Source organism: Camelus dromedarius, chromosome X (genome assembly GCF_036321535.1).
Source record: "Camelus dromedarius isolate mCamDro1 chromosome X, mCamDro1.pat, whole genome shotgun sequence".
In the NCBI taxonomy this organism is placed as follows: Eukaryota; Metazoa; Chordata; class Mammalia; order Artiodactyla; family Camelidae; genus Camelus; species Camelus dromedarius.
Genome location: NC_087472.1, coordinates 27,981,634 through 28,005,220, shown reverse-complemented (window position 1 = coordinate 28,005,220; position 23,587 = coordinate 27,981,634). Strand labels below are relative to the sequence as shown.

General features: G+C 52.3%; 1 long non-coding RNA gene across 10 annotated transcripts in view; it reads right to left on the bottom strand.

Moving 5' to 3' along the window:
• Positions 1-17,544, bottom strand: part of LOC116152181 (uncharacterized) — a 123,525-nt gene extending 105,981 nt beyond the window's left edge. For 8 of the 10 annotated variants that reach the window (XR_010379366.1, XR_010379372.1, XR_010379367.1 and 5 more), the window contains exons 1-3: positions 17,412-17,544; positions 6,520-6,599; positions 591-670 (exon numbers count right to left, since the gene is read on the bottom strand). This is a non-coding gene — a long non-coding RNA (uncharacterized LOC116152181). Of the gene's footprint in view, positions 1-590; positions 671-2,009; positions 2,256-6,519; positions 6,600-7,938; positions 8,185-17,411 lie in introns of those variants that run through there. The other 2 variants (XR_010379365.1, XR_010379373.1) reach the window with 2 other exon arrangements.
• Positions 17,545-23,587: the final 6,043 nt, after the last annotated feature.

Genomic DNA, 23,587 nt, shown 5'->3' with positions numbered 1-23,587 from the left:
GCCCAAGGGTGCTCAGGAGGCGAGGGGAGGAACAGGCATACGGGGCTCCTGCCCTCACAGCACAAAAGGCCAAAGGCCTAACAGGCCTGGATCTCCTCAAAGGGTCACCAACCGCCTGTGCCCCCTTGGGGCTGAGACCGCGGCTTCTCGTGGGTGAGGTGGGCGGCCGAATGATCACGTCGCTGGCAGTTAAGCTCCACAGAAGCTGGAGGCCAATCTGGGTCCCGGTCGCAGGTGCACACGCCCCAGGCCCTGGCTCGGGCCCAATTCCTCTCCACTCTCCCCGGTCCTGCAGGACACTGACCTCAGTTTCCACGTGCCGATCGCCCGCATGTACACGGATGATCCACATGCTCGTCCAAGCATCTCTTCCTTCCCACTCCACAATCACGACCTGCCTCGAGAGCCTTTCTCTGCCACGGCGGAAAACTCCGGCCTAGTACACCAGTGTCCCCCCGCTGCCGGGAACCTACCTTGGGAGTCTCTCCTCCTCGAGGCTTGCCGACATACCAGAATCACTGCCTCTTTCCCATGATGAAATAAACTCTTTTGGAAGAGGAGAAGGAAGGGAACAGAAAGCACTCACTCACCCAGAACACCAGCGCCTAGAGATGGACCGACGTCCCCGATGATGTCCCTTCTCCACCTTTCCTTCCGCGCTCTGCCTCCTCTGCAACGAGAGAGAGAGCCCAACGCCCTTCACTCAGTGAGGGACCGCCACGCTGCTGGTTAACAACGGGCCGCGTGCAGCCCCGGCCCAGGCAACCTCGACAGTGTCTTCGGTGACTATTCGTACCAGCTCCCCGGGACCAGCAAAACTTCCGAGGAAAGCAGGGTGTGAAAAATCAACCGCACTCGTCCTTTGGAAATTGCGCGGGTGTCGGACGGAAGGAGCTCTTACAGGAAGGACCGTGTCGGGTCAAACCTGGATCATACCTCCCCCCACCACCAATCTGTCTTCCGTGGGAACCACAGCCATCACCTTAGCGTTTATAGCCGCAGAGCTCTCCTCCTCGGCTCTGGACCCGAGGGACTGTGGCGGGATAGCGATGGGTAACTTGGCAAGCCCGCGCCCTCCACCGCAACTGGAAAGGCAGACCCTCCACTGACAGGCAGCTCCTATGACGGGCTGGTAAGCAGTCACCAAGCTCTCCCATCCCTGGCCGCACACAGCTCCACTGCACTGACTTCCCGGGGACGAGGCCTTGTGTCCTGGGACCGGGGGGGGGGGGGGGGGGGAGTCGGAGGGGGGGCGGTGCGAGTTTTCCGGGCTCGGCTACCCCACAGCTTTGCTCCGGGTGGACGCCGAGCCCGGAAAACGAACCCCGGTGACGCCACCACGCACACCTGGCGCCTGGGTAACTACGACTCTGCACGCCTCGGCGCGCGGCGCCTCCATCGATGACAGGGAGGAAGGGAGGCAGAAAGAAGAGAGGGCCCTAGTGTCCAAAGACAAGGGACAGGTGAAACAAGGCAGGCTCCTCCCTGCTCCCCGCCATTCCCCCCAGCATCCCGCACCCCGCCCCAGCTGAGACAAGGGCACTCTACCCTGGCTGGTGGTCGCAAAAGAAAAGGAGAGGATCTAGCAGGACAGGACCTGACTCTGCACAGACACACCAAGGCCAGGGGACCTACAACGCTGAGAGCCAACGAACGCAAAAGAGCCTACATTGCTACGTCAGCCCGGTGGGGTCCCAGAGCAGGCGAGATGGACACGGCCCTCTGTGCGTCGGCTTGCTTTCACCTGCATTCAAGCCCGCGAGCGCGCGCACACAACAATCCCACGTCTTTCCCACTGCAGGGAGGGGGTCGCAAGGCGGAGGCACAAGTGAGGAGCCGCCACGGTGCACCGGTGAGGGCTTCTGCCTTGACTGGGATAATACATCTCCCTCCACGGTGGCACCTCCAACGCACTCACAGGGGAAAAGTACGAGAGAAGGAACGGTCTATGTGAATATACACGCATACGCACACATACGCAAGTGCACGTGTGTCCCTGGTACACGTACCTCCTTACGACACACGCGCACCCTTACGTACGTAAATACGTAAGTACATAGGTGCGAACGAGTCCGGGGTTTGAGGGTAGAGTACGGAACACACTCCCGTGGAGAGCTTCCCAGAAGGGTCCGCTGAACTAATGGCCCTCACCAAGGTCCTGTATCTGTGTGGATGGAGACACTGAGCTCTGCACCTGTCCCATGGACTTCAAACCCGCACGCATACGCGCACATCCTCCCCCACCCTCCCCCCCTCCACTGCCCAGGACCCCTACCACCACAACCTCCCGAGGGCACTCGCTGGCAGAGTGACTTCCCGAGCCCCCCTGGAGGTGAGCAGGAACAATCCACCCCAGCTCCCCGGGTCCCTGTCAGTTCCTCCCGCTGTCCCCGTGGCCTAGCCCCTCTTGGGCCTGCTCCGGAGCCCTTAGGCCCGTTGAGGTAGCTGGAGGAGAGCAGGAGAGAGACAACCACGCAACAAGAGGGGACATGCGGGTCCCCGTGCCACCTCGAGCTCTGAATCAGTGTCCTGAGAGAGCTAGGCTTCTGCCTGAGAAGACCCGTATGGGTACCGGTCCCCAAGTGCGCAGACATAAACAGGGTCCCCGGTCGCCAGGAAGTGTGGACTAGAGCGAAGCGGAGATGGAGCCACGGATACACACGCATCCCTTTGGCTGTCCGCACATGTACCGGCCTTCTGCCCACGAGAAGCCCCGAAGGGGAGAGAGACACCACCTCCGCGCAACACCCCAGTAGACCAGTAGAGCCAACCCCACTTGCAGGGCCTGGATGGCTCTTGGGCCTCCCTGGGCCTTTTTTGATCCACAAAGGGCGGAGGGAGAGGCCACGCTCGCAAGGGTGGTTGGCATTTCTGGAGCAACAGTGCCATCAAGCGGAAGCTTTTTGAGCACGGCCTCCAAACCCTGCCTGTGGATACCGTGGGCAAGGGCCTGTGATGGGACGAAGGGTGGGTCTGGTTCACTCAGAGGATTCCCGGTGGGGGTGGGGGTGGGGGCGGCCAACTCCGGAACACCGCCAGAGTAAGGTGCGGGAGCGAAAGGAGGTGGTGGGAGCCGAGCTCGCCCACCCGGGAGCCCCTGGCTGTCAGGCCGGCCGGGCTTCCCAGCCTTGGGGGCGTGGCCTCGGCAGCCGCCATGTTCCGGAACCAGGAGCTGAAGCTACCCCATCCAGGGCGTCCGGCCCCCGAAACTCTGCCCTCCTTGCGGGACCCAGGTCCGCCGGTGGGATCCCGGGGGAACCCAGGACCCGTTGCCGCTGCCCCGTCGGAGGCCCCGGGCCCAGCAACGTGGACAGAGGGGAAAGGGGGAGGAGGCGGCCACCCTGTCAGGGGCAGCATTCTGCAGACAGGACGGAGAATTTCCCGATTAGTGTCTGGTCCCGGAGCCAGACAAGGAAGCGCAACGTAGGCGGGCCGCACATCCCGAGTTCCAGCTCCACTTCCGGTTCGGCGTGTGTTTCGTTTACTTTTGCGCCCGCCACAGAGGGTCTGGGTGCCATGCCCCACAGGACCCCATGAGGCCCTTCCTGTCCCGTATCACACTGGGTATCCAGACCCACTCGGGACGGGATACAACTGGGCCAACATCAGCACGCTGAGATGGACATCACCGTCCGCAGGGAGGGGATCGAGGGCCAAAGTTTTCCGCCTTCTATCTCGGGCTCGGGCTCGGGCTCGGGCTCGGGCACGGGCACGGGCACGGGCACGCTGCAGCCAGGGGACGCCTTGGTCCTCGGGGGGCCTCCCTCGTCGTGGACGACCCGGGTCCTCTTGTTTGGGGGGACGCCGGAGATTTTTCCCACGGGGCCCAAGGTTCGCAGGGGCAGCCGCTGACCCTAGCCAGGGGGGCACACTGAGACCACCTGGGGCCAGGGAACCAGTCAGATCAGGGAGGCCAGGCCCTGGCCCCAAGGAAGGGCTCTGCCCACGTGAGACCGCCTGTTGGCAGAGTTTCGGCCGGCTCCCAAGTGTGAAAGAAGGGGCAGGGGGCGGGTGTCAGCAACCTTCCAAGAGGGGTGAAAGCCAAGTGGAATGTGTGGAGGGAGGGGTCCAGCCTGGAGACTTGTTCCTGGAGTTCGAAGCCTCGCCCGGTACGTTACCACCAAACCACCAGCACCACCGCTACAGCCACCCCCGGCCCCGCAAGCCTGCTGACCCCCAGGCAGGTTAAGAGCTGGGCAAAGCGCAGGAACGAGCCACCGCAGGGCTTGCTCCAGAAGAGGCCCGTGGGGACAGTCAGGGTCTAGAAGGAACGGTCGTGTGCCCGGAGTATGCACTTGGGAGACAAGCTGGATGAGGGGTGGTGATAGGGGAGGTGGGGGGGGGGAGGGCGCGCGCGCGCGCGCGCGCCTTTCGCTCAGTCCAACAGAGGTGGGCCTTACGCAGCGTCTTGAGACCTCTTCTTGATTTCCCCGCTGGGCTGCGGCCGCAAGCACAGGGCCACAGGGTCAAGACCTGGAGAGCCAGGGCTGAATGGAAGCCAGGGCCCTTCCTTCTCATCGCTGAAGTGAGGCTCGGGGCCTCTTCGGGACAAAGCCGAAGTCTGCAAAGGCATGGCCCAGGGGTCCGCTCGGCCCGGCTCCTCTCCTGTGCTGTCCTCTCGAGGAGGTGGGTCCGGGAGCCCTGGGGACAGGACACGACAGGCCTGTGCCAGAATCCTGGACACCCCGGGAAATGGCAGAAATTCTTGGCTCAGGAGAAGGGCTCCTTCTGCAGTGTCTCCTTGGTCCTGAGAGCGCCGTTCCCCTCTGGACTCCGACTGCGAGCCCTCGCTGGGCCTCGGGCCCCCTTGGCACTGGGTAGCCAGGCTCCCCACGTCATCCCCGAGCTGGACAGAAAAGCGGCACTGGGCCGGACTCCGCCACTGCTGCCAATGGCAGCACAACTCTGGCTGGGCTCAACGCGGCCCAGAGAGGCTTCGGGGGCCCTGGGCCTGCCCAGGCCGGACCTGCTCTTACTCCCAGGGGAAGGGGCACGCACGCGGCCAAAAGCCCGCGGCCCCGGGGCAGCCCAGGGCGGCCCCTGGCCTGGCCTGGGCTCCAACCGAGCAGCTTCCTCTAGTCCCGCCCAGACATGGCGGCCGCCAGAGTCCCGGAGCCTCCACTTCCTCTACCCTACAAGCCAGGCACCGGCGGAGGGGGGCCGGGGGGGGGGGTGTGTGTGGGGGGACGGGACGGGGGCCGAGCGCCTTCCCCCGGTGCCCGTCTCTGGAGCTTCTAAGGCCTCGGGTCACACCTCCTGCCCCTTCGCTGGCGGAGCTCTTGATTTCCCGGGGCACGGGCCGGGCCCTTGTTCCCGACTGTACGCCCCTGCCACTCCTCCCCAGGAAGGGACAGCACAGGGTCCGCGAGGCTGGCGACTGGCGGACCTGTTCCTCTTGATGGCAGCATCGCACCAGAAACAGCAACCTGCCTCTCCCCAGTCCTCTCCCTCCGCCCTTCGCTGACGAAAAAAAGAAATGCCAAGCAGGCTCCAACCTGGCAGGCGAAAAGCAAGGTGCCTCAACATCTTGGCCACTTTGGCGGGACGGGGGACGGGGGACGGGGGACGGGCGGGCGCCTCAAACCCTTGTACGCCACCCTGAGTGGCCTGGTCTCTGAGGGGTCCTCTCAAGCTGCCTTCACCACAAAAAAGCGAGGACTCCCCCATCGAGGCACCCAGCAGTGGACCTGCAGCTGTATCTTTAGCAATCGGTTCCCAAGCCGAAGACCTTGGGAAACACACTGAGTGTGGGCACAGAGTTCGAGTCACATCCGGCCCGTGCCTGGCGAGACACAATCTCACGGGTCACCCAGTCTCGTCCGCATCCCCCTTCCCAAACGTCCAGCCGGCGCAACCTCTCAATAATCCAGCAAGAGCGCCCTCCCATGGCCTTCCCGGCCTGGGCGAGTGCCAGGGTGGAGCGAGCTGGGCCCAAGGGTGCTCAGGAGGCGAGGGGAGGAACAGGCATACGGGGCTCCTGCCCTCACAGCACAAAAGGCCAAAGGCCTAACAGGCCTGGATCTCCTCAAAGGGTCACCAACCGCCTGTGCCCCCTTGGGGCTGAGACCGCGGCTTCTCGTGGGTGAGGTGGGCGGCCGAATGATCACGTCGCTGGCAGTTAAGCTCCACAGAAGCTGGAGGCCAATCTGGGTCCCGGTCGCAGGTGCACACGCCCCAGGCCCTGGCTCGGGCCCAATTCCTCTCCACTCTCCCCGGTCCTGCAGGACACTGACCTCAGTTTCCACGTGCCGATCGCCCGCATGTACACGGATGATCCACATGCTCGTCCAAGCATCTCTTCCTTCCCACTCCACAATCACGACCTGCCTCGAGAGCCTTTCTCTGCCACGGCGGAAAACTCCGGCCTAGTACACCAGTGTCCCCCCGCTGCCGGGAACCTACCTTGGGAGTCTCTCCTCCTCGAGGCTTGCCGACATACCAGAATCACTGCCTCTTTCCCATGATGAAATAAACTCTTTTGGAAGAGGAGAAGGAAGGGAACAGAAAGCACTCACTCACCCAGAACACCAGCGCCTAGAGATGGACCGACGTCCCCGATGATGTCCCTTCTCCACCTTTCCTTCCGCGCTCTGCCTCCTCTGCAACGAGAGAGAGAGCCCAACGCCCTTCACTCAGTGAGGGACCGCCACGCTGCTGGTTAACAACGGGCCGCGTGCAGCCCCGGCCCAGGCAACCTCGACAGTGTCTTCGGTGACTATTCGTACCAGCTCCCCGGGACCAGCAAAACTTCCGAGGAAAGCAGGGTGTGAAAAATCAACCGCACTCGTCCTTTGGAAATTGCGCGGGTGTCGGACGGAAGGAGCTCTTACAGGAAGGACCGTGTCGGGTCAAACCTGGATCATACCTCCCCCCACCACCAATCTGTCTTCCGTGGGAACCACAGCCATCACCTTAGCGTTTATAGCCGCAGAGCTCTCCTCCTCGGCTCTGGACCCGAGGGACTGTGGCGGGATAGCGATGGGTAACTTGGCAAGCCCGCGCCCTCCACCGCAACTGGAAAGGCAGACCCTCCACTGACAGGCAGCTCCTATGACGGGCTGGTAAGCAGTCACCAAGCTCTCCCATCCCTGGCCGCACACAGCTCCACTGCACTGACTTCCCGGGGACGAGGCCTTGTGTCCTGGGACCGGGGGGGGGGGGGGGGGGGAGTCGGAGGGGGGGCGGTGCGAGTTTTCCGGGCTCGGCTACCCCACAGCTTTGCTCCGGGTGGACGCCGAGCCCGGAAAACGAACCCCGGTGACGCCACCACGCACACCTGGCGCCTGGGTAACTACGACTCTGCACGCCTCGGCGCGCGGCGCCTCCATCGATGACAGGGAGGAAGGGAGGCAGAAAGAAGAGAGGGCCCTAGTGTCCAAAGACAAGGGACAGGTGAAACAAGGCAGGCTCCTCCCTGCTCCCCGCCATTCCCCCCAGCATCCCGCACCCCGCCCCAGCTGAGACAAGGGCACTCTACCCTGGCTGGTGGTCGCAAAAGAAAAGGAGAGGATCTAGCAGGACAGGACCTGACTCTGCACAGACACACCAAGGCCAGGGGACCTACAACGCTGAGAGCCAACGAACGCAAAAGAGCCTACATTGCTACGTCAGCCCGGTGGGGTCCCAGAGCAGGCGAGATGGACACGGCCCTCTGTGCGTCGGCTTGCTTTCACCTGCATTCAAGCCCGCGAGCGCGCGCACACAACAATCCCACGTCTTTCCCACTGCAGGGAGGGGGTCGCAAGGCGGAGGCACAAGTGAGGAGCCGCCACGGTGCACCGGTGAGGGCTTCTGCCTTGACTGGGATAATACATCTCCCTCCACGGTGGCACCTCCAACGCACTCACAGGGGAAAAGTACGAGAGAAGGAACGGTCTATGTGAATATACACGCATACGCACACATACGCAAGTGCACGTGTGTCCCTGGTACACGTACCTCCTTACGACACACGCGCACCCTTACGTACGTAAATACGTAAGTACATAGGTGCGAACGAGTCCGGGGTTTGAGGGTAGAGTACGGAACACACTCCCGTGGAGAGCTTCCCAGAAGGGTCCGCTGAACTAATGGCCCTCACCAAGGTCCTGTATCTGTGTGGATGGAGACACTGAGCTCTGCACCTGTCCCATGGACTTCAAACCCGCACGCATACGCGCACATCCTCCCCCACCCTCCCCCCCTCCACTGCCCAGGACCCCTACCACCACAACCTCCCGAGGGCACTCGCTGGCAGAGTGACTTCCCGAGCCCCCCTGGAGGTGAGCAGGAACAATCCACCCCAGCTCCCCGGGTCCCTGTCAGTTCCTCCCGCTGTCCCCGTGGCCTAGCCCCTCTTGGGCCTGCTCCGGAGCCCTTAGGCCCGTTGAGGTAGCTGGAGGAGAGCAGGAGAGAGACAACCACGCAACAAGAGGGGACATGCGGGTCCCCGTGCCACCTCGAGCTCTGAATCAGTGTCCTGAGAGAGCTAGGCTTCTGCCTGAGAAGACCCGTATGGGTACCGGTCCCCAAGTGCGCAGACATAAACAGGGTCCCCGGTCGCCAGGAAGTGTGGACTAGAGCGAAGCGGAGATGGAGCCACGGATACACACGCATCCCTTTGGCTGTCCGCACATGTACCGGCCTTCTGCCCACGAGAAGCCCCGAAGGGGAGAGAGACACCACCTCCGCGCAACACCCCAGTAGACCAGTAGAGCCAACCCCACTTGCAGGGCCTGGATGGCTCTTGGGCCTCCCTGGGCCTTTTTTGATCCACAAAGGGCGGAGGGAGAGGCCACGCTCGCAAGGGTGGTTGGCATTTCTGGAGCAACAGTGCCATCAAGCGGAAGCTTTTTGAGCACGGCCTCCAAACCCTGCCTGTGGATACCGTGGGCAAGGGCCTGTGATGGGACGAAGGGTGGGTCTGGTTCACTCAGAGGATTCCCGGTGGGGGTGGGGGTGGGGGCGGCCAACTCCGGAACACCGCCAGAGTAAGGTGCGGGAGCGAAAGGAGGTGGTGGGAGCCGAGCTCGCCCACCCGGGAGCCCCTGGCTGTCAGGCCGGCCGGGCTTCCCAGCCTTGGGGGCGTGGCCTCGGCAGCCGCCATGTTCCGGAACCAGGAGCTGAAGCTACCCCATCCAGGGCGTCCGGCCCCCGAAACTCTGCCCTCCTTGCGGGACCCAGGTCCGCCGGTGGGATCCCGGGGGAACCCAGGACCCGTTGCCGCTGCCCCGTCGGAGGCCCCGGGTCCAGCAACGTGGACAGAGGGGAAAGGGGGAGGAGGCGGCCACCCTGTCAGGGGCAGCATTCTGCAGACAGGACGGAGAATTTCCCGATTAGTGTCTGGTCCCGGAGCCAGACAAGGAAGCGCAACGTAGGCGGGCCGCACATCCCGAGTTCCAGCTCCACTTCCGGTTCGGCGTGTGTTTCGTTTACTTTTGCGCCCGCCACAGAGGGTCTGGGTGCCATGCCCCACAGGACCCCATGAGGCCCTTCCTGTCCCGTATCACACTGGGTATCCAGACCCACTCGGGACGGGATACAACTGGGCCAACATCAGCACGCTGAGATGGACATCACCGTCCGCAGGGAGGGGATCGAGGGCCAAAGTTTTCCGCCTTCTATCTCGGGCTCGGGCTCGGGCACGGGCACGGGCACGGGCACGCTGCAGCCAGGGGACGCCTTGGTCCTCGGGGGGCCTCCCTCGTCGTGGACGACCCGGGTCCTCTTGTTTGGGGGGACGCCGGAGATTTTTCCCACGGGGCCCAAGGTTCGCAGGGGCAGCCGCTGACCCTAGCCAGGGGGGCACACTGAGACCACCTGGGGCCAGGGAACCAGTCAGATCAGGGAGGCCAGGCCCTGGCCCCAAGGAAGGGCTCTGCCCACGTGAGACCGCCTGTTGGCAGAGTTTCGGCCGGCTCCCAAGTGTGAAAGAAGGGGCAGGGGGCGGGTGTCAGCAACCTTCCAAGAGGGGTGAAAGCCAAGTGGAATGTGTGGAGGGAGGGGTCCAGCCTGGAGACTTGTTCCTGGAGTTCGAAGCCTCGCCCGGTACGTTACCACCAAACCACCAGCACCACCGCTACAGCCACCCCCGGCCCCGCAAGCCTGCTGACCCCCAGGCAGGTTAAGAGCTGGGCAAAGCGCAGGAACGAGCCACCGCAGGGCTTGCTCCAGAAGAGGCCCGTGGGGACAGTCAGGGTCTAGAAGGAACGGTCGTGTGCCCGGAGTATGCACTTGGGAGACAAGCTGGATGAGGGGTGGTGATAGGGGAGGTGGGGGGGGGGGGCGCGCGCGCGCGCGCGCGCCTTTCGCTCAGTCCAACAGAGGTGGGCCTTAGGCAGCGTCTTGAGACCTCTTCTTGATTTCCCCGCTGGGCTGCGGCCGCAAGCACAGGGCCACAGGGTCAAGACCTGGAGAGCCAGGGCTGAATGGAAGCCAGGGCCCTTCCTTCTCATCGCTGAAGTGAGGCTCGGGGCCTCTTCGGGACAAAGCCGAAGTCTGCAAAGGCATGGCCCAGGGGTCCGCTCGGCCCGGCTCCTCTCCTGTGCTGTCCTCTCGAGGAGGTGGGTCCGGGAGCCCTGGGGACAGGACACGACAGGCCTGTGCCAGAATCCTGGACACCCCGGGAAATGGCAGAAATTCTTGGCTCAGGAGAAGGGCTCCTTCTGCAGTGTCTCCTTGGTCCTGAGAGCGCCGTTCCCCTCTGGACTCCGACTGCGAGCCCTCGCTGGGCCTCGGGCCCCCTTGGCACTGGGTAGCCAGGCTCCCCACGTCATCCCCGAGCTGGACAGAAAAGCGGCACTGGGCCGGACTCCGCCACTGCTGCCAATGGCAGCACAACTCTGGCTGGGCTCAACGCGGCCCAGAGAGGCTTCGGGGGCCCTGGGCCTGCCCAGGCCGGACCTGCTCTTACTCCCAGGGGAAGGGGCACGCACGCGGCCAAAAGCCCGCGGCCCCGGGGCAGCCCAGGGCGGCCCCTGGCCTGGCCTGGGCTCCAACCGAGCAGCTTCCTCTAGTCCCGCCCAGACATGGCGGCCGCCAGAGTCCCGGAGCCTCCACTTCCTCTACCCTACAAGCCAGGCACCGGCGGAGGGGGGCCGGGGGGGGGTGTGTGTGGGGGGACGGGACGGGGGCCGAGCGCCTTCCCCCGGTGCCCGTCTCTGGAGCTTCTAAGGCCTCGGGTCACACCTCCTGCCCCTTCGCTGGCGGAGCTCTTGATTTCCCGGGGCACGGGCCGGGCCCTTGTTCCCGACTGTACGCCCCTGCCACTCCTCCCCAGGAAGGGACAGCACAGGGTCCGCGAGGCTGGCGACTGGCGGACCTGTTCCTCTTGATGGCAGCATCGCACCAGAAACAGCAACCTGCCTCTCCCCAGTCCTCTCCCTCCGCCCTTCGCTGACGAAAAAAAGAAATGCCAAGCAGGCTCCAACCTGGCAGGCGAAAAGCAAGGTGCCTCAACATCTTGGCCACTTTGGCGGGACGGGGGACGGGGGACGGGGGACGGGGGACGGGCGGGCGCCTCAAACCCTTGTACGCCACCCTGAGTGGCCTCGTCTCTGAGGGGTCCTCTCAAGCTGCCTTCACCACAAGAAAGCGAGTACTCGCCCATAGAGGCACCCAGCAGTGGACCTGCAGCTGTATCTTTAGCAATCCATCTTCCATTTTCCCACCGCCTCAAAGACTTCCTCAAGTTGTAGCCTTATTTAGTTTGAGTCAAAGGGAGTTGGTCCAAACTTCCTTTAAGGATGTTAGTAAACAGGTACATCTCTAGTCTAATACAGTGATCGTTACAAAATTTGGGGGGGGGGGTTTTGTTTACAATAGTGTGTGTTGTTCTTCAGATATGGATTATTATATTTGTAATCAGTCATGTACGCAATTACGTGACCTAGGAATGATATGTCTTCCTGTCTGTCCCATGTTTAATCTCAGTCATTTCATTAGATGTTTGATAAGGAAAAAATTTATGATACCTGTCATTTTTAAAGTATTCATGTGTTTTACCTCGAGCATGTTACATGAAGACAATCTTTTAGTCTTTTTTTCTTTGCAATCCACACATGTTATGTGATGATGAGTTTACTACGAGTCACAGATAGTTTTATAATATAGTTTTGCATGGTTGTGGCAGATGGAAGGGAAAAAAAATCTTCACTGTGCCGTCATTCAACACACTCTCCAGGTAAAGCTATCTCAAGACAGTACAATCAGAATGAAATTTATTCTTTTCGTGCCTCCATGTCTGATTTCCCCAGCAGCACATACACTATTCTGTTTGGGAATATTCAGCTAAATTGTGTTTTGGGTTTTTTTTTCCCTCTTGGTCCACACATTAATGTTCTGCTCCAAACATAGGCTGTTAGAAATCTTTCAATCTACTGAGAGGCATCAAGGAAAATTCTAAAGAGCCTCCTCCTCGTGCCATGGACCCCAAAGAAAAGCAAGTCACAATTTTATGTTATCCTTTTCATCCTCAAAAGACTGTCTCAAGGAGAGCAAGAAACATTTAGGTGGAAGGTGAATGTCTGTTTCTACCTCAGTCTGTGTGTGTACTGGCACAGAAGTATGCCCTATATACACAGATCTTTCTTTCTAGATCCATACTGCATGAGACTCATCGAAGTCAACTCTTCAAGGACTTTTTTGCTTTTTTCCTTCAAAGGAGCACACACTTCTCCCAAGGATTACGGCCCACAAGTACGACCATCTTATTCTTTCTAAGGGAGGTGGTATATATCACCTCCCAAAGCTGAATAACTAGACATCCCACTATTCATCTCTAGAGGGTCATTTTAATCCCTTCCTACTTTTCAATTCTACAAACCTGGCTGAAGGACACCCTCTTGGAAACACTCCTCTACTCACTTGTCTATGTAATTCTCTTCTCTGTTTTCAGAGAAGCAATAAAATGAACCAAAATTTTCGTGTACTTTCAATTTTGGGATCGATTTTTGCCAAATGGTTTCCAAAAGACATATTCCTAAATGCATCCTGCCTGCCCAGTTTAAGATGTACCAATTTTAGTAGACCTGGCTCGTCTATTTTATCGAAGTCAGTATAAAAAGTTAAAAAGTGCAAATGATGAATGTGCAAGTGTCTGCCTCCATTCTGTGTTATTTTGCCTGTCTCCTCAGCTAAAGCAGGATTACAGTGAGATGGAATCCAACTAATCAGTCTAGAGCTTCATCTATGCTTGGACTCTTATCAGGCTAAGAAAGCATTATTTCATGCTATCCTTTGAGCTAGACTCCACTTTTCAAACTGATTAATATAATTTTGTTTAGTTCTCATCAGCAAATAAGGTCTGTGTACCATCAACGAGTAAAGGGAAATGATAAAGACCCTAAAGAAGAAAATGACTAGCATTTTGTATCTCCTAGTTTGAAGAGAGCCACTGTTCACCATTTTTTATACTAGGCCTTGAAAAGGGTGATATAGGTGAATTCTATTTAGAGTTCTGTTAATTTTGATCCTCTTAAATAAATTCTGGTTCACAGGCTCCAACAGTACTCTTTAGCCCATATTGTTAGGTACAACTAAGGTTGTCTAAGCCCTTTTAAAATTAATCAATTGAGATCTTACATCATCCTCTAGAGTCCCTAGATAAAGGTCTGTTGCCCACATTTCTTATCTGCAATAGTCAAGCCAACCCTTGCTTCATGGCTTCCATGATCCTCTTGTTTGGAAGATATCTGGGACCTCAAGCAAGATGTCTCCTCTATCTTCATCATGTCACAGTGTGATCTCTGGTCAAAAGGACACACCGAGACCATCATGCTCACAGTACCGGAGCAGAGACCACAGGAGATTGTGTGGGACAGATCCCTAACCTGTGCTCAGGAAATCAGGCCTCAGTCTGCATGTTTCCCACATAATATTAGCTTTCAAAAACTTTGTAATCTCAACAAGCGTGTAAAGAAGGGGAAATGCAAGGGTTTTAGCACCTTCCAATGAGGTGTAAAACAAAATTTTTCAGGGAAATTAATTTATAAGGTTTTACTCAACTTTTACCTACTCAGTGCTTGAAAATCCAACGTACACGAAGAGGTACACGCTTCAAATCTTTTCCACCTTTCTTTGGGTTGATAAGAATATGGAAAACATATCATCCACTGACTCCTATAAAGTTAACAAAATTCTTAATAATCAAGGGCTCTATTTTTTCAGCTAAATTCCACGGACGTATTTCCTGTTACTAAATATAATGGAGGGATTTACAGAACCAGCAATCAAAGATTATATGCCTAGGAATAATCAAACAAAAACATGAGAAACCTATATAAAGAAAGCTTTCCGTGTCCTAAAAGACAACAATGTGGACTTAAACAAGAGTAAAGATGTACTATATTCTTGAATAAAAAGACTCAACCTCTTGAGTATGTTAATTCTTCATCAGCTAATTAACCAATCTATTCTAATCCTAAGGAAAATCTAAAAGGTTTTTGAAGACTTTCTCGTTGTTTTCCATTGTTCATAAGGGACAATAAAAATAAATAGGCAGGAATACCCAGGAGAGTTTTGCCAATGAGTAGCCACGTGGTGGGATGACTAGCTCTACCATACATAGAGCAGAACAGAGTCCAAGAACAGACCCGAAAACATACAAGAATTTAGCATATGACAAGGTAGCCTCCCAAATAAGTGGGGGTAAAGACAGATTTGGGACAAAGGGGTACTCATCTATTAAAAAAAAAAAAGGGTTCTTAATTCTGCACTTCATACAATAAACCAGGATAAACCCTACATGGATCCAAGAATTAAATGTACAATGAACAGAATCATACAACTACTAAAACAAAGCATGGGCTGATTCCTTTATAACCCAGGAGCGGGGAAAGCCTTTCTACCTTTGACTCAAAACCCATCAAAGAAAACACAGATAAATATCAATAGATAAAATTCACCATATTAAAAAAACTTCATAAACAAAGTTAGTAAAGCAATGACAAACAGGAAAAACTATTTTCAACGCACATCACTAGTCTTCCTACTACATAAAGAACAAGCTCTAGAAATCGTTTTAGAGTAAGAACGCAATAGAAAAAGACTTCAACAGCCCACAGAGAAAGAAACATAAAAGGACACTAAATATACACAAAGATACCTGACTCATGCATAGTAAGAAAAATCTAAACAAAAACTGCACTGTTGTACAATCTCTTATATATATTATGGGTTTCCAACCATGACCTGCCCTTCTGAGGGGACTACATTACCTGCTGTTTCTTGTCCTGTCTTGGATGTGGCATATCTTAAGTGGTCTCAAGTCACTACTTGCTATTTTCCTGCAAGGGTTTGTTTCACACATACAGAGAGCCAAACGCCATCTCATAGGCAGATGCTTTTACACAGTGTGGAGCCAACTGCTTTGTGCCCTTTACCCCTAAAATGGGTATGATCCCACTGCAAACAGAGGCAGCCCCTTATGTAAAAATCCCTGCTTTTTCATGCCATCACATCTTCTCTGCTGAACTTACTATGTTAGTTTTTAAATTTTGGAAAGAAGAGGAAACTTCTGCCTCAGTAGCACTATCAGGAAACAAGCGTGCACGCACATGCACACGCACATGCATACGCTTAATACTGCTGTCTAGAAATATCCAGCATAAACGTGTTTTCTTTCCTTCTGGACTTTTTGTCTCCATCTAATTGGTCAACCTTATAAATATTTTTGTATTACTACTGGTATCTTATATTTGATGATCTAAAATTATTTCTTTAAAGAATATGAAAACGAATATATGTATGTATATGCATGACTGGGACATTGTGCTGTACACCAGAAATTGACACATTGTAACTGACTGTACTTCAATAAAAAACAAAATAAAAATAAAAATAAAGTAAAGTAATTTCTTTAAAAAGCTTAGTTATTTCACTGATAATAATCCTCCTTTCAGATTCTATTGCACAGAACTGTGAAAGATCAAAACATAAACCAACAGTATTCCCATCACTTGGGGAGAGCCCATGAAAATTTGGGGACTTGTTCTTCCATGTCGTTAAATGCATACTTAGAAACAGGCCTATAGGTCAAAATTTTAGGTCAAAAATTCATTCCTAAACTCTTTGCTGTTTGGTAACCATCATTTCTTTCAAAAACTTTATGCTTAAGAATCATAGTTGAAATTCCTGTTTTGTCTAAAAAAGTTCTAAGCACAGAGATGTGGTTTAAATATGATCCGAAAGAGCCTCCTCCAAATTCCACTCCCCAGTAGTAAACACTAGCAATAGCAGGGCTGTTTAACCGGCATTTTTTAAAAACCACGTATAAAATGCAACAACAACAAAAAAATGCATGTGCATAAACTAAACTTCTGTCTGTTGTTCATGTCTATAAATGTAATTGTATTAACCTAATTCTTTTTCAGATTCCTCCAGAGACTGAACAGGATGTGACAGTTTCATGAATAACCAAACGTGGACAGAATGGATTGTCGGAAGTTTTGGCTGCTACTAAATAGGCTCCCTTTAATGAGGGAAATACAAGAGGTCTGATGGCCGATAGCAAGACCTAAAAACAGTTTTAAATATACAGGAATCTAAGAGGCTAGATTTCTTCATCCATTCTTCATTCGGGGTGTTTTACCTCCTCAAATTCAACCCCCTGCTAAGCTTCAAAACACCAGGAGCACGAACGACTAGCGAAAATTAACCCTGGTCTCCTAAGTTCCACCATTCCATTTAAAATAAAGAGGGTGGAATCTTCTCACATATTCTTGCAACCCATTATGTAAATCTGGTTTCGCTTAAATAAACAGGAAATTTACACGGCGGAATAGTTTCTCGGCCAATTATTGGCAATGCGTTTCCTGTTAAGATTTTCGGAAGTTTGCAAAAGATAAGTAGAGGACTTGAGCCCAACGGCAACGGAAGGACACGTACTCTTCCCTCGGTCCCTGGTAGGGGCACGTCTTTAAAGGAAATGTTACTTCTCTAGGGATACATTCCAAGAAGCCTAGACCCTGTCGGCAGCGGACCCGCTGGACCTAGCCGACCCTCCGGCCACCACGTAAACGGCGAGGAAAGAAAGGAGGGAGAAGGAACTGGCGACCCCTCCTCCTGCCTCCCGCCTTCCGGCCACAGGGAAACGCTTCGAGGCCAGTCGACGGGGAGACCCAAAGGGCTCTACTTGGACGCTCTCCCCACACGCGTCAGGGCACAGAACTTAGGCGGCGGCACAATCCCGGCGCCCTCGCTCAGCCAGCCTCGCCCAGACGCCACACCCCGGCCCGGCCCACGCGGCGCCCCCTCGGCCCGACCCGGCCACCATTGGCCTGCGTCGCACGCCCGGCACAGGCTGCCCAGGCGCCGGAGGACCGGGAGGGCCCCCGGACCACAAAGGCTACCGGACGGAGCCCAGACCCCGGCCTCGCGTCGCCTGCATCAGGGAAAGGAAGGGAAAGGAGAGGAAGGAGGCTGGGGGGACCCACCTGGCTGCGGCCGCGCGCCGCGAGGGGAGACCCGGGCCGCTCCGATCCTCGCGCGGGAGCCGGTGGGACTCAACTGCGCCCCCCGCCCGCCCCTGCCGTAAAGCAGCTCCCGCCTGGCCCCGGGTAGACCGCCTCCCCTCCCCACGTCGTCCGCGTCTCCTCGGAGACGCCCGGGAGGTGGGGCGCTTCTGAGGGGCGGAGGGGTTGGGAATCCGGATTCCTCAGTGTTGGCCCCGCCCAGGGGAGGGGGTGGGACCTCCTGAGAAGGTCCCAGGTGCGGGGCGGTGGGAGAGGTGAGCTTGGGAAAGGCGGAGATGAAGCCTCCCGTCTTTCGCCCTCTGCTCTGAAGTACCAATTTGTCCCCCCCCCTTGTAGGGTCCTTGCCGACAAGTGAGCAAACCGTGAATGTGAAGGAACAGTATAACGGAAATTTTTGAACAGTCGCAAAACTATTTAGAGGGAAAAACTTTGAATAAGTACACTTTCAAACGAAGTTACAAGTTTGTATCATGCATATGCCTGAGGATATTAATACTTGGCTTGCTGCCTCCTCAGGTGGGCGGCAGATTCCTTGCAACAGCAGGCATTCCCTGCGCCCGGTTACCTCCCGCTGTTTGCCAACGACCTGCTAGTCACCTCTGAAGTGGCTTTCGGGGTGGGGGTGGGGGGCTGCTGCAGGGGGTATCCACACCGCCTAGGTGGGTGGAGGTGTGCTGGGTCCCAAGGAGTCACAGCGACTTGCAGGTTTCGCCTTCCTTGATTTATTTTTCCGGTTCGAAAAAGGAGCATGCTCGTCTTGCAAAATAACGTTCACATAATGGAGTCACATGCAGCATAGAGAGCAAAAGGAAGATAACAGGTGATCCCGCCACTCCGAGATGATGGGTGTTAAATTGGGGCTTGTATCCTCCCAGTACCTTGTTCCCTGTGGCAGGGTGTAGGGAGGGGAGAGATGCAAATAAAGAGCCTTAGAAACAATTGTCTCTAGGCCCTTGAGGAACCTGCAGCTCTCTGGTAACTAAAACCTTCCATTTTGAAGACATTTTTGTTGACTCTTTATTGCCATTGACAGATGTAACACTTGCTGGATTATTATTTAAGAAAAACCATATTCACAAATGCAGAAGTATTTCAAGGGAAAATCGAAGTCACCCCTGCTCAGATCTACTCCCCAGTGTAACCATCTTTATACACTTAAAAGGTATCCATGGGTTTGGCACCAACCCCAGGGCAGCACCTAACTCCTGGCATGCTGATGCCCCTAACTCCTCAGAATTCCCTGCCTCTGTTCTGCTCCCTCACAGAGGACCTGAGCAGGCCCAGGCCCCCTAAGACCACCTGCAGCCCGGCTACTCCCAGCTTTGGCTCTTGGCTCAGGCTGACTCACATCCCCCTTTCTCCTGCTTTCCCTGCTGTTGGGGCAGAGGTGGTGGGAATTTTCAGGGCTGGAAGCAGAAGGACAATGAGGGCCCTGAGCTGCTTTGTCCTGGCCAGGCAGCTGCCTTTTTGCATTTCAGGTCAACACAGGAACCTTCACAGAGCCCAACTGCCATCAGCTCCTAGTGGGTGAGGGGAGGGTTACTGCCCTGCCACAACATGCCCACCTTGTTGAGGGCGGAAAGTGAGGAGATCGGCCGCCTCTTCCCCAGATGGAATTACCTGACTGGTGCCTGGGCTCTGATCTCAGCTGCCCCTCTGGATTCCTCTGTTTCTTTTCCTTCACTCTAGGGAGTAGTGGCTCTTTGCCCGCGCAGAGATCCCAGTCAGAGCCTTTTTGCTGTTTCTGTTCCCTGGACAGACACAGGTTCAGTAAGCAGTCATTGTGCCAGGAAACCAAGGTCCAGCGAAGCAAAGTGGTTTGCCAATGCGAACCAGGATTAGTTCACACACGGTGGGCTCTCATGCTGCAAATCCATTGCTGCCCTTGTGCAGACGGCCACAGAGAGCAAGAGAAGATGTTCAACATCATTAGTCATTAGGGAACTGAAAATTAAAACCACAAGGAGGTACCACTTCCCACCTACATAGATGGCTATATTAAAAAATAAAATGGAAATTAACAAGCTTATGAGGATGTGGATAAATTAAACCCCTCATACACTGGTGGGAATGTAAAATGGTGCAGACATTGTGGAAAGCAATTTGACTCTCACCAAAAGTTAAAGAGTGACCACATGATTAGCAATTCCACTCCTAGACATATATCCCAGAGAACTGAAAAGAGACATTCAAACCAAAACTTGTACCTGAACGTTTATGACAGCATTATTCATAAATTCAAAATGGGTAACAACCCAAATGTCCATCAGCTGACGAATGTTTAAAGCAAAATATGCTTTACCCATACTATAGATTTTTATTTAGCCATAATATGGAATGAACTACTGATACGTGCTAAAAACCATGATAAGCCTTAAAGACATTTTTATACATGGAAAAAGCTAGACACCAAAGAACACACATTTTATGATCTCATTCACATCAAATACCCAGAACAGGCAAATCTGCAGAAATAGAAAATTAATTCATGGTTACCAGGGAATAGTGAGAGGAGGATGTTGGGAGGAAAACTTTTCCTTCACCATCTTAGGTTCCAGTGGCTAGGGGCTTGAAAATTAAATAACAGTAAATGAACAGGAGAAAAGTTTATTTACTATATAGAAGCTTTCAGATGAAGAGGCTCCCTAAACAGCCAGAGATAGGGGTTTATATACCAGCTTCACAAGGAGGGATTGGTGGATTAGGACTTCAAAGGATAGAAGTCTGATGAGGCTTGTTTACAAAATCTTTTGGAATATTCTGGTATCCAAAATCAGGCCTCCCTGATCAGACACCCTGCCTCATGTGGGTGGGGTGGTGGAATCTGTCTCTCATAAAGTTCTGCTTTAGTCAGATAAGGGAACTTCAGAAAAGATTTAGTTCCGCCTCCGTTGTAGGTCAGATGTTTTCACTTTGAAATCATCTTTATACCACTGCAGTGGGTTATCAGTCCCACGGGAGAATAGGAATGACTAGTAAGTATGGACTTTCTTTCTGGGGTGATGAAAGTGTCCTAAAATTTATTGTGGTCATGGGCCCACAATTTTCTGAACATACTAAAAAACTCCCATAACGTACGCTTTAATGTGGTGGATTATGTAGTATCTAAATGGCATATCAAAAATAAAAAAGTAAGCCAACTTGTAAATTTAATAAAAATTAAGTAAAAGATGGATGGGAAATTTTATAATGTGGGTGAAGCACAGTGAGAGTACACCAACCCACTGATTAATTTTTACATCAAAAATGTGGGAAACTGTGGGGAACAGATATCGTGTGTGTTTGGATATGATGCAATAGGAGGACAAAGCATCAATTGTAATATGTTCTTGCTAAAATAATTGAGCCTGAATCTAACCAAGCCCTTAGATCTCACTACAGGATATTCTGTTTCTAATGGAACATGTTCAGGACAGGATGCATACAGACACATACAGAATGTAATTCTACAGGACAAATAATCCAGTCTTTTCATCAAAGAAAGTGGGGAGAGGCTGTTATAGATGAAAAGAGAGTTAAGTCATATTTCAGCTAATGCTATGTAAGAAACTTGTTTGCATCCAAATAAGAACAAATAAAATTTAAGAGAGATATTTATGTCAAGGAGGTACACTGGACGTGGATGTTTTCCAGTGGCATTAAGGAATAGTTGTAATTTTTGTCTGATGCAATGATAGTATTTTGGTTATGGTTTTTTAAAGCCGTATTCATTATAGTTTATGGTACAGTAGAGTATGCGGAGGAAATAACTCCTCGGGTTTATGCATGAAGTCGTATGATATCTGGAATATCTTTGAAATATGCTAAAAAACAAATAAAACTTAGTTGGCAAAATGTTGATTGTTGAAGCTGCTTTACTGACATATAGAATTTTTGTTAATATTGTTCTGTCTGCTTTGTTTGAAGTGATCCATGATAAAGAGCTATAAATATCCACAAACACAACTGTGCCAACCAAAACTGATAATTATATTTTGGGTATGTTATTGAGATATATGGGAGAAAATGCCAACTGAAAGAGTTGATTCTGAATGCATTTACAGACCTGTAATTGGTTGTGTCTTCAGTTAGGACTGCAAATAGGTGTTTTTTAAATCTTGTAGAATTATTCAACAGCTTAAAGGGTATTTATTTTTAATGATTCCTTGTATGAGAATGTAAGTATATGGAGGCAATTCTGAAAGACACACACTATTATCGGGTCCAAACTCATTCTTCTTGCTGAACGACAGGCCAATAAATCGGGAGACAAAGTGTTGCGGCAAGGAATAGGACTTTATTCTGAAAGCCATAAGACCGAGAAGATGGCAGACTAACGTCCTGGAGAACTATCTTCCCCCATGTCAGAATGTAGGCTCCTTTTATACCAAAAAGGGGAGGGAATATGGTTGGTTGTCTCCAACTTCTTGGTGTTGGAATCCTTTGTTCTTTCAGCTGTCCACATAGGTCAAGTGGTAGTTTCCCTGCAAACCTCCAACAAGATAAATGTTATTTTCTATTCTTCAACTTTTTATCTTTATATGAATGGGAAAGTGTTAAACCCTTAAAAATCGGAACCTTGAGAGTGGGATATCCTGTAAATTTCAGGCTCTAGGCAACATTCTTTTACAAAATTTGCAGAACCAGCAAGACTAAGAACAGGAAACAGAGCACAGGGTTAGAGCTAAAGGAGCACATCTAATATGGAGTCAGGTATGTTCTTTTCTGTTATAACACTATACAGTTAACAGGGTCACCTCTGGCAATGGCATGACTATTAGTGCTAGTGCCTCTAGAAGCTGATGAATAGTGTGGAAATTAACTTTAAAAATCCACATGTGCACATACACACACAAATGAGCAGATACTTCAGGAACTTTAAGGAAACCTATGGACCTCTCTCTTGAGAGCACCTGGACTTAGGGAGTGCAATGTCTCATTCGGTTTCACACAGATGTGATTCTACTGTTGCCCATCTTTCAAATCATATCTGAAACTCTCCAATGATTTTCCATTGAAATTAGAATGAAAATATTTTTCAAGCATGGCCAGCAATGAACAAGATCAGGCTACTCTTTGCCCTGATTATTTAAACTCTTTTCTCCTTGGTTATGTTGCCCTAGACACACAGGTTTTTCCCTTTAAACTTTATTAATATGAGTATAAGTGACAGAAGATACCCTGTTTAAAGTATACAATTTGATAAATATTGACATGTGTTTCACCTGAGAGATAATCACTATACTCAAAATAACGAATATATCCATCACACCAAAAAGTTTTTTGTTCCCTTGGTATATATAATAATGAGAACAGCATTATTCTCTGAAGAGGTTCTTTAGTTATTTTTTCCATGCTTAACTAAGGATAATTTATTATTAAGGCAATTACATATATCGAAAAAACTTGCTCCTGGTGTACTTGTACTTGAGAAATTTTTCCTTATGTTTTGATACTTTCTGCCCCAGATTGAATGTTTGAATATTACTCAAGTACAATCTTTCACAAGAATCTCATATTAACAAGTGTTATTATATCTCCTCCTATCAATGCTTTTGTTTAAGGTATTTTGAATGTTAATCATCATAAATATAGAGTCTGGCACATTTCCACCCACAACAAATCATGAAAGAAATTTTATAGAATTCTGTAATCATAAAAGTTGAAAAATATTGGAATCATTTTTAAATAGTAAGAATGTGCTTAAAATATATTCATGGATGCTTGGTTATGGCCCTCAGCACACGTCCTGTTGAATTCATTAAGTTAGCTAAGAAAAGAATATGTGGCAGCTTATGATTTATGTGTGGGATAGGCCAATTTATCTTTAATGGCAATAGGTATAAAATGGTAATCTATAAAATGGTCAGTTTTATGTTATGTATTGTAGGAGAGGAATACGTTTTCCTCAACCCACTTAGCATCCCTGGCTAGATCTGAAAATGAAACTGACAGAGACATTTGATATGTTTTACGTGACACAGAATCTTTCATAAGGAAATGAAGATGTGAAGAATGGTTAAACTCACGTCTTTAATGCTAGGTTTGATGAAGGGTGGACTGTTGTGAAGGGATATGATAGATTAAGGAGTATGAAGTAATTGTAGTAAACGGGGGTCATCTTAGCAAGGCCTGTTTGTTCAGATTCTTCTTTGTAC